The sequence below is a fragment of the Microcebus murinus genome, chromosome 4, assembly GCF_040939455.1.
Source record: "Microcebus murinus isolate Inina chromosome 4, M.murinus_Inina_mat1.0, whole genome shotgun sequence".
NCBI lineage: Eukaryota > Metazoa > Chordata > Mammalia > Primates > Cheirogaleidae > Microcebus > Microcebus murinus.
The window spans coordinates 65,782,185-65,795,416 of record NC_134107.1 but is presented as its reverse complement, the minus strand read 5'-3'; the positions used below and the strand labels follow the sequence as shown (position 1 = coordinate 65,795,416).

The 13,232-nt window shown below is 35.5% G+C and overlaps 1 protein-coding gene across 7 annotated transcripts in view; it reads left to right on the top strand.

Moving 5' to 3' along the window:
* LOC142870624 (teneurin-4-like) overlaps nt 1–13,232 on the top strand; it is a 2,325,019-nt gene that overhangs the window by 392,931 nt on the left and 1,918,856 nt on the right. For 2 of the 7 annotated variants that reach the window (XM_076002349.1, XM_076002348.1), the window contains one exon: nt 5,747–5,837. The exons of the other annotated variants lie outside the window; for them this stretch is intronic. The gene's annotated coding sequence lies outside the window, so the exon portion shown is untranslated. The remainder of the gene's footprint in view (nt 1–5,746; nt 5,838–13,232) is intronic. 7 annotated transcript variants of the gene reach the window in all.

The following is a 13,232-nucleotide window of genomic DNA, read 5'->3' as shown; positions in this document are numbered from 1 at the left end:
ATGTACTATGTTTAATTTAGTTCCTTATACTTTCCTCTCCAATAACACATATAATGTATTGATATCCATGCATCAGGAAATGTATACATTGAATTTTTCTCTCTCTTTCTCTCTTTTTTTTTATTAAACATAATTTGTTGAACACTCATTATTTTGTAGGTACTTTATAAGCCACTAGGAATAGAGAGAGGTATATCACTGCTTTCAAATTTTCCAGGATGCAATTCTTTCTAGAAAGCTAATACTTAGGAACAGTGCAACCTTCAGAGTGCTTTACAAAACTCTGTGGGTTAGGAAAGGTGAGGCAGAGCCCCACATTACAGATGTAGTAAAACAAATATTAAAATGTTTTGCTCCAAATAGCATGCTTGTTTCTGTCATATTGAGAGCTTAGATTTAGGTTCTAGTTCAAATGTATTTTACCTTTGCTTTTCTTGCTTCTTGAATGTCTGATTTTGGGCATAATTTAATTCATCTACTAACGAACTTCAGGTCACAAACTTTTCTTCTATCTAGGAGCAATAATTCCTTAGACTTGATCTTGATTCATTTGCTCAGAAAAATCTTTGGACTTTTAGAAAATAAGCATTCCCAAGATGCGTGGCTTCCATCTAAATAACAAGCAGACTGCCTGTATTCCTTTGCGCTATTTTAAGATGGCAATTCATAATTATCTGGATTGTAAATTAATATGTTAGGGAGGCAGGAGTGATTCTATAGCAACTGGCTTGACAGAAAAAAAGAATATTTTAAAATATGCCTATATATCTTCTAAAGATCAAGGAAATTTGTTAACTTAAACCCCTTTGTGGGGACTGGAACAGAGTTATCTACAAGTTTGAATACTTGATATAATAAGTTTTAGGTTACCTGTTTATAATCTACTTAGGCTGACCATGAAAAACTAGGAAATTTTCATTTGAATTCAAGCATCATTTCTCATACCATGAACCTGCTACACAGGATTTGTTAGTCATTCATTTCTCTAGTAATTATTGAGCCTTTACTATGTGTCAAGCACTGTTCAAACTGTTAAGGATGTAATAACAAACAGCTTCTTTTCTTGGACAGCCTACTAGTCAACAAAAGTTACAGATGAGTAGACCTGCAATAGAGTAAATAAAGTTGGTTACATATTAATTAAGGGAAATACAGGATAATGAGCACCTCAGGGGAACAACTGACCAGATTTGGCGTGGTCAAGAAAGTTTTTCTGAGAGATCAATGGCTCAGCTAAAACCTGAGGCATGTGAGGAAGGAAGAATTTGTTCAGGCAATGGGAAAAGCATGTAAGAAAGCATAAGAAAGCTCCAGGGGAAAGTCAAAAATCCAAAAGAAACTTAGTATAGTGTGAATTACTCTGAAGGTGGATGATGAGGGTGGGAAGTCTTAGCCAGATAATGCAGAATCATTAGACTTTATTCTGAGGTAAATTGGAAGGCATTGGTGGGTTATAAATAGAAAAGTGGTACAGTTAATATGTACTTAACAGGGATACTGTGTCTGCTGGCTCTGTATCTGAGCTCCTTGGAATGGATAAGAAGCAACTTTGAAAGCTTCTGCAATAATTCAGTCAAGAAGTAATGATGTTCTGGTCCAGGTGAGTGGTAGTAGAGATTTCAGAGAGTAGATGGAAGAATATTCAACAAAACAGGATGATGGCAGGATGCAGAGGAGGAGGGAGTATGCTCAGAGATGTGTCCAGATTTCTGGTGTGGGCATCTATGGGGTAGAATTGCCATTAACCATCGTGAGAAACCATGAGCATAGGAACATGTTTTTAGGAAGGGTGATGAAGAGAAAGTAAGTTCAGTTATACAATTGGCCCTAACAATATGGTAGATCCATTCTGGGTAAAATTGAGCAGGAGCACTTACATGGCATAGTCAGCTCCTTCCCCTCTGCAGACAATTGTCTGTCAGAGACTAAGCTAAGCTTTCTCTGAGCTTTCTCCCTCATCTCAGAATGATTTTCAGAAAACAACTATTCTCATTTTGCCATCTCTTCCCACCTCTCTTTCCTTCTAATTCCCAGTTTCTTTTGATAATCATTACTAACACATCAGCCAGATTTTCTTTCATTTTCTGACTCCTCTGTAACTTTACTTGAAATAACTCTGCTCTTTTCTCTAGACAAGAACAAAATGTTTCTAGAAACAAAGGTTACATGATATACCTTCAAGGACTTTTAGGTCTCTAGTGATGGTATAGGACTCACTGTCAGCATGGCATTAGGAAAATGCCAATTAGCTACTACTGAATGAAAGTTTAAAATAGTAGATTAGTAATGTTATTACAGGACCCAGATCTTCTTTACTTTAAATAGTGGTTCTATACAAAATTGATCACATACACATTATAATAAACAAGTTCAGGCTAAAGGATTTGAGCCACTAGGATTGAAACAAAACCATTAGCCCTGTGACAAAATCAAATTAAACAGACATGCCATGCCAAATGCATTGAGGGATTGGGAGATATTTACAAGGCTTTAGGAGACCATAATTCCACTGCTATCTCTAGGTCAGAAAGAAGGTTATCTCATAGCTAAGCAGAACACATATTTGCTCTCCTGTTTAGAACCTGGTAAAGCAAATTTGTTGGTCAGTGGGTAGTTTGAGACTGTTGTTATTGACTGAACTGAGACTTCCAAAGTTTATTTTGCTCCTGAAATGCAAATCCTATTATAACTATATTGCTCAGGCATATACATAACGAGCCTTACCACTTTGTTTCTCAAAATTGTTGTTTTATAAAAGCCATTACTTGAGCCAAGAAAAGCTTTGAGTGTTTGAATTATTCTCTAGAAGTCAGGGCCTTTAATTTGAGATCAAATATCAGCACAGTCTAATTACTTGAACTTTCCCTGAACTTTGTGGCAATTTTGCTTTCCAGTTGTTGTTTATGTTTTAGAAAATATATGAATGTAGAGAGATAGGAAGGGAAATCAGAGCAATGAAGGAGGTAAAGAGAGAGGAGGTAGCATTTTGATCCTTTACATGTGCTTAAGAAGAGTGTGAGGCATTTTCCATACATTGTCTTATTTTCTCTCTTAAAAAAAATGGATGTGTGGTATAAGTTCCAATTTGCTGATAAAGAACTGAGAGTCAAAGAGATTTAGTCTCTTTCATGATCACACAACTGTTGAGGAGAAGCCCTGGGATTTTTAAACAGATCTATCTGTCTTCAGATAAAATATATCTTTTTCTTATTAATAAATATGGGAATGTTATACCAAGCAAGAACATTGTATAAAAATGGCCTAACACCAAAAACCAATGCTTATTTATGTATTAATATTAAGATAGAAATAAACAATTTCTTTTTCTAATTTTAAATGGATATGCTGTCATATTATACTAAAATAGAGAAAAGAGTGATATCTATAACCCTATACCGTATATATTATTTATTTAAGCCAACACTATTCTGCTACTCCTCATCCTGGGATTTTTTTTCTTTTCTTTTTCTTTTATATTATATTTTATTTTTTTGAGACAGCATCTAGCGCTTTGTCACCAGGGCTCGAGTACAGTGGTGTCATCATAGCCCATTGCAACTTCAAACTCCTGGGCTCAAGTGGTCCTCCTGCCTTAGCCTCCCACATAGCTAGGACTACAGGTGCATGCCGCCACACCCAGCTAACTCACCTTAGGGTTTTTAGTCTACAGAAACAATTTTGAGTTGATAGATTTTTTTAAAATAATGCTTAGCACTTCATTTACCTAATTTTATATAAATATGTGAAAACTAGTTTTCGTACTTGGAAAGTATTTTTATTGATAAACATCAGAGGTGCTGCTGGTGTCCCGCACACTCAATGTGTCCATCAGACACAGGTGTCTCTAGTATAAATGCTCCCATCATTGTCTAATATTTCGGCTCACAAAACAAAGTCTTACAGCATGATTTCATGAGGACACCTTCATTCATGTATACAATCAATATTTATTAAATGTTTATGTGTTGTGTAAGAATAATGGGATGAAAGCATAGCTATTTTATAAAACATTCAAATTAAAGGTGTTTTATATAGTGGCCACAGGTGTATTTATATAATGTTGTCTACAAATGTCCACTAGGTTAGATACATAAACTCTTCTTTAAAAGACACTAGCAAGAGTTTGTGCCAAAAGTGGCTCTGTGGATGTCTTCATTCATTCTCTTTTTGTTCTTAGTTTGAATCTACTAAAAAACAGCCCCTAATTTACCTTCGTGTTTCAATCGATTTAAGACCTCACCAAGCTCATTTTATTTTTATCATGGCACTACAGTGATTTTTCTAAAGCATACCACAATCACTGCTTCTCATTTTAAAGCTTCTAATATTTTGACTAAAGAACAACAACCAAAAAAAGTCCAGATTCCTTTGCATGTCATTCACAGCCTTTACAACCCAGATCCTACTTACTTACTTTTCATTCTTAAACTATAAGCAGCAAATTCTTCAGCTATATTCTGCCACTTTTATAAGAGATTTTTCTAGCATACAAAAAATGTGTATGCCTTATTGCTTTTGCTCATGATCTAGTCTTTGCCTAGAAAATCTGCCTCTCATTCCCCATTATCCATTGGGGAAACTTTTTCTCAACCTTGAAGACCAAGTGCAAATGCTATTGCTTTTTTAAAGTTCTGTTTCTCCCCAGATTCCCCCAGATAGATTAAACTGTTCTCTCCTCTGTTTCCAAAGCACTGAGCATATAAACACTGAACATATACGTCTATTATAACACTTATCACATTGTTAACAAAAAGCTATAATACATGTCATTTCACCCCAGTAAACCATGAGCTCATTTGTCTTTGTCCCATTCATCTTTGTATTTTTACAGCCTAACACAATTCTCGGTCCAGAGTAGATACATAATAAATGTTTGGTGAATTGCTAAATTAAATTTTTATCCACTGCATTTTTCTTAAAGCTTCCATATGACTGTGGTCTCTTATCCAGAGCATATACTATATCTATAGAACAGCAGGAGGTAGTGATTCCCACAGTAAATAATTCCATGTCCAGTTATCACTATAATCTTTTGCTGACTCTTAGGACCTGGCTTTTATTGTTTGTTCTTCCTTTTTATATCTGAACTGTCCTGTTTTTTGTTCTAATCCTTGATCTATCTGTACCCTTTTATGTGATTAACATATTCCTGCAACATTTTGCCTCTGCTACCATTGTTGCAACTCTTTGGGTAATGTTTTTTTTTTTTTTTTCCTTTTCTTCTTAAGCCTTTCTTTTCAGTGCTGATTTTTTTCCTGCTAAAATATCTTTTACACAACCTTTATAGTAAGTAAGTGGAAGATTTACCCTTTTAGAAAACTATAGTTTGTAGAGTTAAGAATTATCTCCTTCATGTTTTAATTAATCAACCAAGTATGTAGTCTCTTTAGAGTTTACTAAGGACATGATGCTAAGGATGTACCAAAATGTGTTAATTACAGTCCAAACCTAAAGGTCTTTATTGTTTTACTGAGGAAGTAACATTTGTTTATAAATAACTTCAATAAATACTTTAAACATTAGGCCATTGATAAGAATCATAGTTTTCTGTGAATTTTCTGGTGATTCTAAGAAGTGTTTTCATAAGCAACCTGTTCTACCAGGGCTACAACCAAGCCAAGTTTGTGGTAGGGACCATGCTGTAGCTAATACTCAACATTTCAGGCTATAATATGAGATGCTGAAAAAATAAAGGGACCTAAAGACTTTTGCTGAATGTGCCTCATAATTAAGTCATATTCTTTAGGTTACCAGGATTAAGTGGGAGATCCAAAGCACATAAAAATGGTGCCTTCATTTGAACAACAGCCATGGTGTTTGTGATTCTCCAAGATTTAGTAAGTACCTTCTCATTTTACTTCTTTGCTCAAGCATGTGGGCCATGACCTCTTCCCATTTTGTTGTCTAAGCTACTACTCTTCATATTGTAGGATTTATCCAAGATAAAGTATCTTTATGGAAGTGTTCCGTGAATCCTTAGACTGATGCAAATGCCTTTTTCTTTTGCTGTATTATTTATCTGGTGCTTACTTCCATGGTAGGGCTGACCATACTGAGATTTACATATGATATTATCTATTTTTCTATTCTATTGGAATGTTACAGATTTAATTACCCCCTTCCTTCTATCCTTTCATACCTGCTGAATCCCTCCTTTTCTTGTTTTATCCTTCTTGTTTTCTTCTCTCTACTCACTACTCATTTCCTGAGCACCAGTAAGGCACTCAGAGCTAGGGAGTATGGAGGCAGGAGGCAAAAAGTTTTGTGCAAGACTCCAGTATAGTTATGTCAGGGTATATAGTCAGGATGCATCTACAGAAAAGGTTTTATGGGAATAAAAATAAAAGAATGCATGAAAAACATTCAAAATGTTTGTTGAAACATATTTTCTGATCAATAAATGTTGGCTATTATTAGATTTCTAAGACTTAATTCATTTACTTCCAAAATGAAGATTATCTGGCCACAGAGTTGTTGGAAAGATTACGTGAGATATGTTTAAATCACTTAGGAAGTTCCTGTTACATAATAACTGCATAACACATTATAGCATTTGATATTCTAAGTTGGTTTTTGAAAAATAGTATAATTGAGACACAGAAATCAGAGTGCAACTTCTTGATTGGTATTCTCAGGTTGTTGGCTCTATGCAGTGAAGCAGGAATCATTTATTTCAGTGTCTCATCTCTGAAGTTGAGTTGAGGAGTCCCACAAAGAAGAGACTTGCTAAGAGTCAAGATTAGATTCTGATTGAGCTTGAAAGTCTCACTGTGTGGCAAGACTTCCTGGCAACAGTCTTAACTATTTGGTGCCAAAATGTATGCACCTGGAGCACCTGTTTCATAGAAAATCAAACTCTTTTAGCACAAAGGGTGATAATGGCAGGAAAGTAGAAAAGCCTTAATACTGAATTCTTGATTGCAATAAAGGTGTTAGACAATAAGCTTGGCAGCATATAATTTTGGTATTTTATACTATCAGTTTCTTGAGTACATTGTTTTTGTTTGTTTGTTTTGGTTTGCAGTTTTTGTACTGGCTTACTTTTCCCCCTCCCTTAGGATATCTGCCCTGCTATTTCTGTCCAAATCCATTTATTTTCCTTTTCCCCCTCTTTTTCTACTTGCCTTTGTTTTACCATCTGCTTATCTGAGCAGGGAGAAAGGTGCTTCTTGCACTTTACTCCTTCCACAGACTCAAGGAAAAACTGCAGAAGAAACACTCACCTGTGATGCTGTTAATAGCCTGGATGCCAGGCCCACCTTAGCAGGTCATGCCAGAGCCTCTGCAATATGACTAACCTTATTGCTGTTCTGCCCTATACCATCTACTGTCCTTGTGCAGTCTAATCATTATTACCTCACAATAGCCCTTATTATATGCATGACTTGGCATGCTTTTTTTTTTCTCATTTATAATGTTTTATCCTTCACCCATTCCTATCTTGCTTTCCTATAAAATTTCTGATACTTAATTGTTCAGAGCATTAACCTTGAAGTCAAAACCAATTGTTTAAAAATTTACTAATACTATGAGCTAGTGAAATTGACATAACATATATTACTGGTAAAAGATAAATTAACAAGAAAGGCTACTTAGTGGGTGCTTATTATTTTCCAAGCTCATAACTAAGATGTTTACATTCATATATTCATTCAGTATATATTTATTGAGTGCCTAATACCCAGCTTGCATTGTTGTAGATGCTGAAGATACAGATCTTGTTTCTCCTCACACAGAGCTCTTAACACATTCTTTTGTAATGTATAGAAAAAGCCAACCCAATGCCTGGTTCCTAGAAAGCACTCATTATGTAGGAACTATATTGTATTTTTAGTATTATCTAAGATTATTACAAAATCAAAAGTATTATTTATTTTATAAGGACTTTCTTATTCTCTTTTTTATTATTATTATTTTTATTTTAGCATATTATGGGAGTACAAGTGTTAAGGTTACATATATTGCCCATGCCCCTCTCCCCCCCTGGAGTCAGAGCTTCAAGCGTGTCCATCCCCTAAACGTTGCTTATCTTACTTGTTGTGTTTGTATATACCCAGCCCCTCCTCCCGACACCCGATAAATGTTACTCCTATATGTCCACTTAGGTGTTGATCCATTAATACCAATTTGCCGGTGAATACATGTGGTGCTTATTTTTCCATTCTTGAGATACTTCACTTAGTAGAATGGGTTCTAGCTCTATCCAGGAATATACAAGATGTGCTATGTCACCATTGCTTCTTAAAGCTGAGTAGTACTCCGTGGTATACATATACCACATTTTATTAATCCACTCATGAATTGACAGGCACTTGGGTTGTTTTCACAGCTTTGCAATTGTGAATTGTGCTGCTATAAACATTCGAGTGCAGGTGTCTTTTTCATAAAGTGACTTTTGATCTTCTGTATTCTCTTAAGATAGAATTAATTGATATCTCTATTTTGCTTCTACAGAACCCTGTACCTGCTACTTAAGCTAGGACATTATTCTCATTTCTTCTGCCTCTCCTGTGAGCCCTGGAGACTGTCAAGATGATACCTCATTCATGTCCAAACCTCTAGAACAGGGGTCTCAAACTCAGAACAGTTGGCCTGTGGGAATGCATAATTATTTGTTGTGAGGGCCTATCCTGGACATTATATTTATCAACACTCCTAATTCTACCCACTAGATGCCATTAGCATCTTTTCAGTTGTGACAAACAAAATTGTCTCTATACATTGCTAAATGCCCTCTGAAGATGAAAAGTATCCTCAGCTGAGAACCACTGTGTTTCTTGACCTAGAACTGTGGCAGTCACAGATGAGTCAATGATAAGATAAAGAACAAAGAGATAAAATAATAAAAATAGGAAATAAGGGAGAAAAAAATAAAGGGAAAGTGAAAGGAAGAAAGTAAAAAGAAAGAGAGGGAGGAAAGGAAAGGAAGCTAACATTCACTAAGCTGCTAAAATGCAGTGGGCTATGTGCTTCACACACATCACTTTCTGTGATCCTCACCACACCCAAATATGATGGGAGCTCTTATTATCCAGGCCTTACAAATGAGGCACTTGCACTACAGAGAAGCCAAATAGTAACCCAAGACAATGTGAATAATAAGTGAGGGAACCGGTGTTTAAACTAGGGCTGTCTGATTCCAGAGGCTGTGCTTTTAAACAGAGTGATGGTAAAGGAGAGAGGAACTAAAGGGGATAGGAGGAGAAGAGGGAGAAAGGGACAGACAGAGAGATATGGAATGGAGCAGAGAACAAAGTGAAGGTGGAAAAAGAAAAAAAAAAGGAAGGACACAGAATGATTTCCAAGCTATAACAGGGGATAGAACTTCCAACAGGGATGGTGGAACATGGAATGAAGAGGCTACAATGAGAACTAGCTCTGGATCCTTGATATTTGAGGGCAAAACACAGAACCAACTTTGGACTTGGACAGAAGGAGCCTCTCATCTGGGTACCTGGCCTTCTTCCCAAAACATACCTTTTTATGTGGTGAAGGTCTCAAGGGGTCAAGGAGATAAGCCTACTCGGAACTCATGAATGCCCTTCAGAGATGTGTGCTCTGGGTACTTGGGACTCTAGAATCCACTGTCTAACTATCTCTGAGATTTTCCCCATTGTCGTACCCAAATGTGGAGTAACTTTGTTGGGAACATCTCTGGCCCTAGGATAACTTTGTGAATATAGATGGAGCTTTGGTGTGTGGGCAGGGGATCCCCAATGCTCCTGTCAGTTTGTGATGAGTCAAAAGTAGGAGAAAAGGAGTGAGGTTGCATATTTAGGACTAGAGATTGATGATTTGGAGCAGGATTTCCTCTTTGTACCATATTTAGCTCAGAATTCCAAAAAGTGCAATAGTTCTATATTCAAGTTTGACCCTTTCAGGTTAGAGGATAGAATACCTTTCCATGTCATAGTTTGATTTATAACTTTTACATATTTAGACATATAGTATGTGGGCTTCCTTCTGTAGCTGTTCCTGAGCCCCACCCAAGGACTGAGTAAATGTTAAAGAAGAGGGGAGAAAAAGCCCACACATAAAACAAATATGTTTGAAGATTTTTTTCAGCAGCTTTAAAAAAAATCAATGTCCAAGTCCAGTATGCAGCTTTCACTTTTTCTATAATAATCATATTCTCTCTTAAACATAGGATAATGTTAGATATGGCAGGCAGATATGATTGCTTACAAAACATGCTGGCCTTATGGACTTACTTGCTTTTTTTCTAATTACATGTCTTCAACCAGGTGATTTATTTCTCTGACCCTTAATTTTCTCATCTCTGAATTTTGTATATAGTAGCACTTGCCTTAACAGGAGCTGTGAAATTTACAGATCATTTCCAGAGAGTGTCCATCACAGAGAATGCCACCTTGTAGGTGTTCAGGAAATGGCAGCTGCTGCCATTAGTTTCCATCCCTCTTTGCAATTAACTATAGTCACTTTGATTGTATAAGATGCCTTTTCCAAAAGCACTCAGAACACAGAGAAGACTCTGAGTTTGCGAATGAGTACCAGTTAAGATGTATACGATTGTAGCAGATCATTTTCTGTTCAGAATCAGAAGAGGATTATATGTCAGGAAAATGTCAGCTATGTCTGAAGAGGAAGAGGACATCAGAAAAATAGACTGGTAGTATAGAAATTGTTTTTACAATTGTGACATGGACTTCCCTTTATGGAGCATCTTAATCTGTTTGGGCTGCTATAACAAAAATATCATAGACTGTGTAGCAGATAAAAAGCAAAAATTTATTTCTTACACTTCTAGAGGCTGGAAAATCTGGGGTCAACATGCTGGCAGATCCATTGTCTGGTGAGGGTACTTTTCCTGGTTTGCATAGGGCCATCTTATCATTGTATTTTCACATGGAAGAAAGCAGAGAGAGAGAATAAATCGTTTTTTGATCCTATTCATGTATTCACCACCTTGACGACCTAATTACCTGCCAAAAGTCTCACCTCCTAATAATATCGGGGGTTAGGATTTCCACATATGAATTTGGGGTAAAATAAACATTCAGTCCATAGCAGTATTATCTCATTTTATTCTCACAACCACCCAATAAAAAGCAAGTTTAAAAAACCCAGATAATACATGGCAGGTAAGAGCTTTATTTTAGGGTTGCTGACTTCAAAGCACATGTTTTTTTCTATAATGTTATAATATTATGTTTTAGTAATAGTCATTGCATGTATCTTTACAACATTTTTGTTTTTGAAATTCTTGCATAAGCTGAGAAAGAGGGAAAGGGTAAGGGTTAGGGAGGGAGAAGAAGGAGGAGAGGGGAGAAAGAGGGGAGATAGAAAAACGGAGGGAGGATTGGGATAATTTATATGAATCCATAAAATAAAGTGCAATTAATTCACATAGAATTTGAACTCAAGACCCTCCCAATGGTTCTGCTACTATAAGACAGTGATCATTCATGCACAACTTATATTTCCCTGCAAAAGTGTATGCTGCATACTTAATTAGCATACATTTTTACTTTATATCTTTGGCCTTTCTTCATTAAAAGGATTAGAGGAAATATTGGTCTTTACCATCCCTGATAGCTGGAGAACAAGCAAGTTAAGATAAATACCTTTAGAGTTTGCATTAATAAAGTTAAAATTATACTAAGCATGAAGAGAAGATATGCAGAGCAGCTTTCTGTATCTAAATGAATTGTTTTGTGATGCAAATTAGCCCACTTTGCACTAATGAAGTGAATTCTTTAACTGCTTGAGTCATTTCTGGTTATCATTAAACCATAGAAACCCCATGAAAAGAATTTACAACTAAAGATGGTGAATAAAACAAGGTGATGAATAAAACAAACCCATTATAAGTTCACCAAATTGATGCAATTCAACTATTGAAAAGTAAACTTGTTGTTAGGATTTCAGAGTCCATATTGTGAAATGGAAATAAAGGAAATGGTTTTGGCCTCTGAAGAAATGACTAACAAGTAATGCTGTCAGTTACACTGTAGACAATTACTAGCAAAATCCCTTTAAATTTGTATTATCATTCATTTAATAATTCAGTGAATGCCATTGGTCTGTAATGCATTAGGACACGCACTTCAAATGCAACTTAGAAACTATAGAGATTCTACTGTCAAGAAGAACAAAGTCTAATAAGGAATAAATGTAAAAGCCAATCATTAAAGTTTTTGACAATTGTTGTAGTGAAGGTGGAGTCCTTTTAAGAAGTGGATTCATGGGAGAAGGTATATCTTTTTCTACCTGGGAGTGAAGAAAGTTTCATGTTCTGGGTATCTTTTTCTCTCAACTATGAAGTACAAGTATATCTAATTTTATTGTGCTTTGTTTTATTACATTTTTTTTACACATTAAAGATTTGTAGCAACCCTGCATTGAGCAAATCTATCAGCAGCATTTTCCCAACAGCACATGCTCACTTTGTGTCACGTTCAGCAGGGTAAGAGGAAAAGGACTATTTTGAAATGACTGTATTAGAGAAGAAGAAAAATCTAAAATCAATAATCTAAGTTTCCACCCCCAGAAAACTTAAAAAAAAGAGCAAATTGAATATAAAGTAAATAGAGGAAAAGAAATAACAAAAATTAGAACAGAAATCAATTAAAATTGAAAACAAAAAATCAATAGAGAAAATCAATGAAACCAAAAGCGGTTCTTTGAAAAGATCAATAAAATCGACAAAATTCAAACCAAATAAGTAGGAAAAAAAGAGATAGGACACACATTAATATATGATGGACATTAAAAGGATAAAATGGATAACCCAGATGAACTGGAACAATTCTTGGAGAGACACAATCTGCTGCATTTTGTACAGGAAGAAATAGACAGTCTGAGTAGACTTACATCTACTAAAGAAACTGAAACAATAATTAACAATTTTCTAAAACAAAGCATTAGGCTGAGATGGGTTCACTAGTAAAATCTACCAAATATTTAAGAAAGAAATTATTCCAATTCTCTACAATCTCTTTCAGAGTACAGAAACAGAGAAAATATTTCCTAATTCATTCTATGAGATCAGAGTTACCCTAAGAGCAAAACTAGAAAAAGACATTACAAGAAAAGAAAACTACAAACCATTATCTCTCATGCATATAGATGCAAATATTGATGATAAAATATTAGCAGCTCAAATCCAACAATATATAAAAAGAATTATATGCCATGACTAAATGAGCTTGGTCTTTCCAGATATGCAAAGTTTGTTTAACATTTGACAATCAATTTATCTAATCCATCAT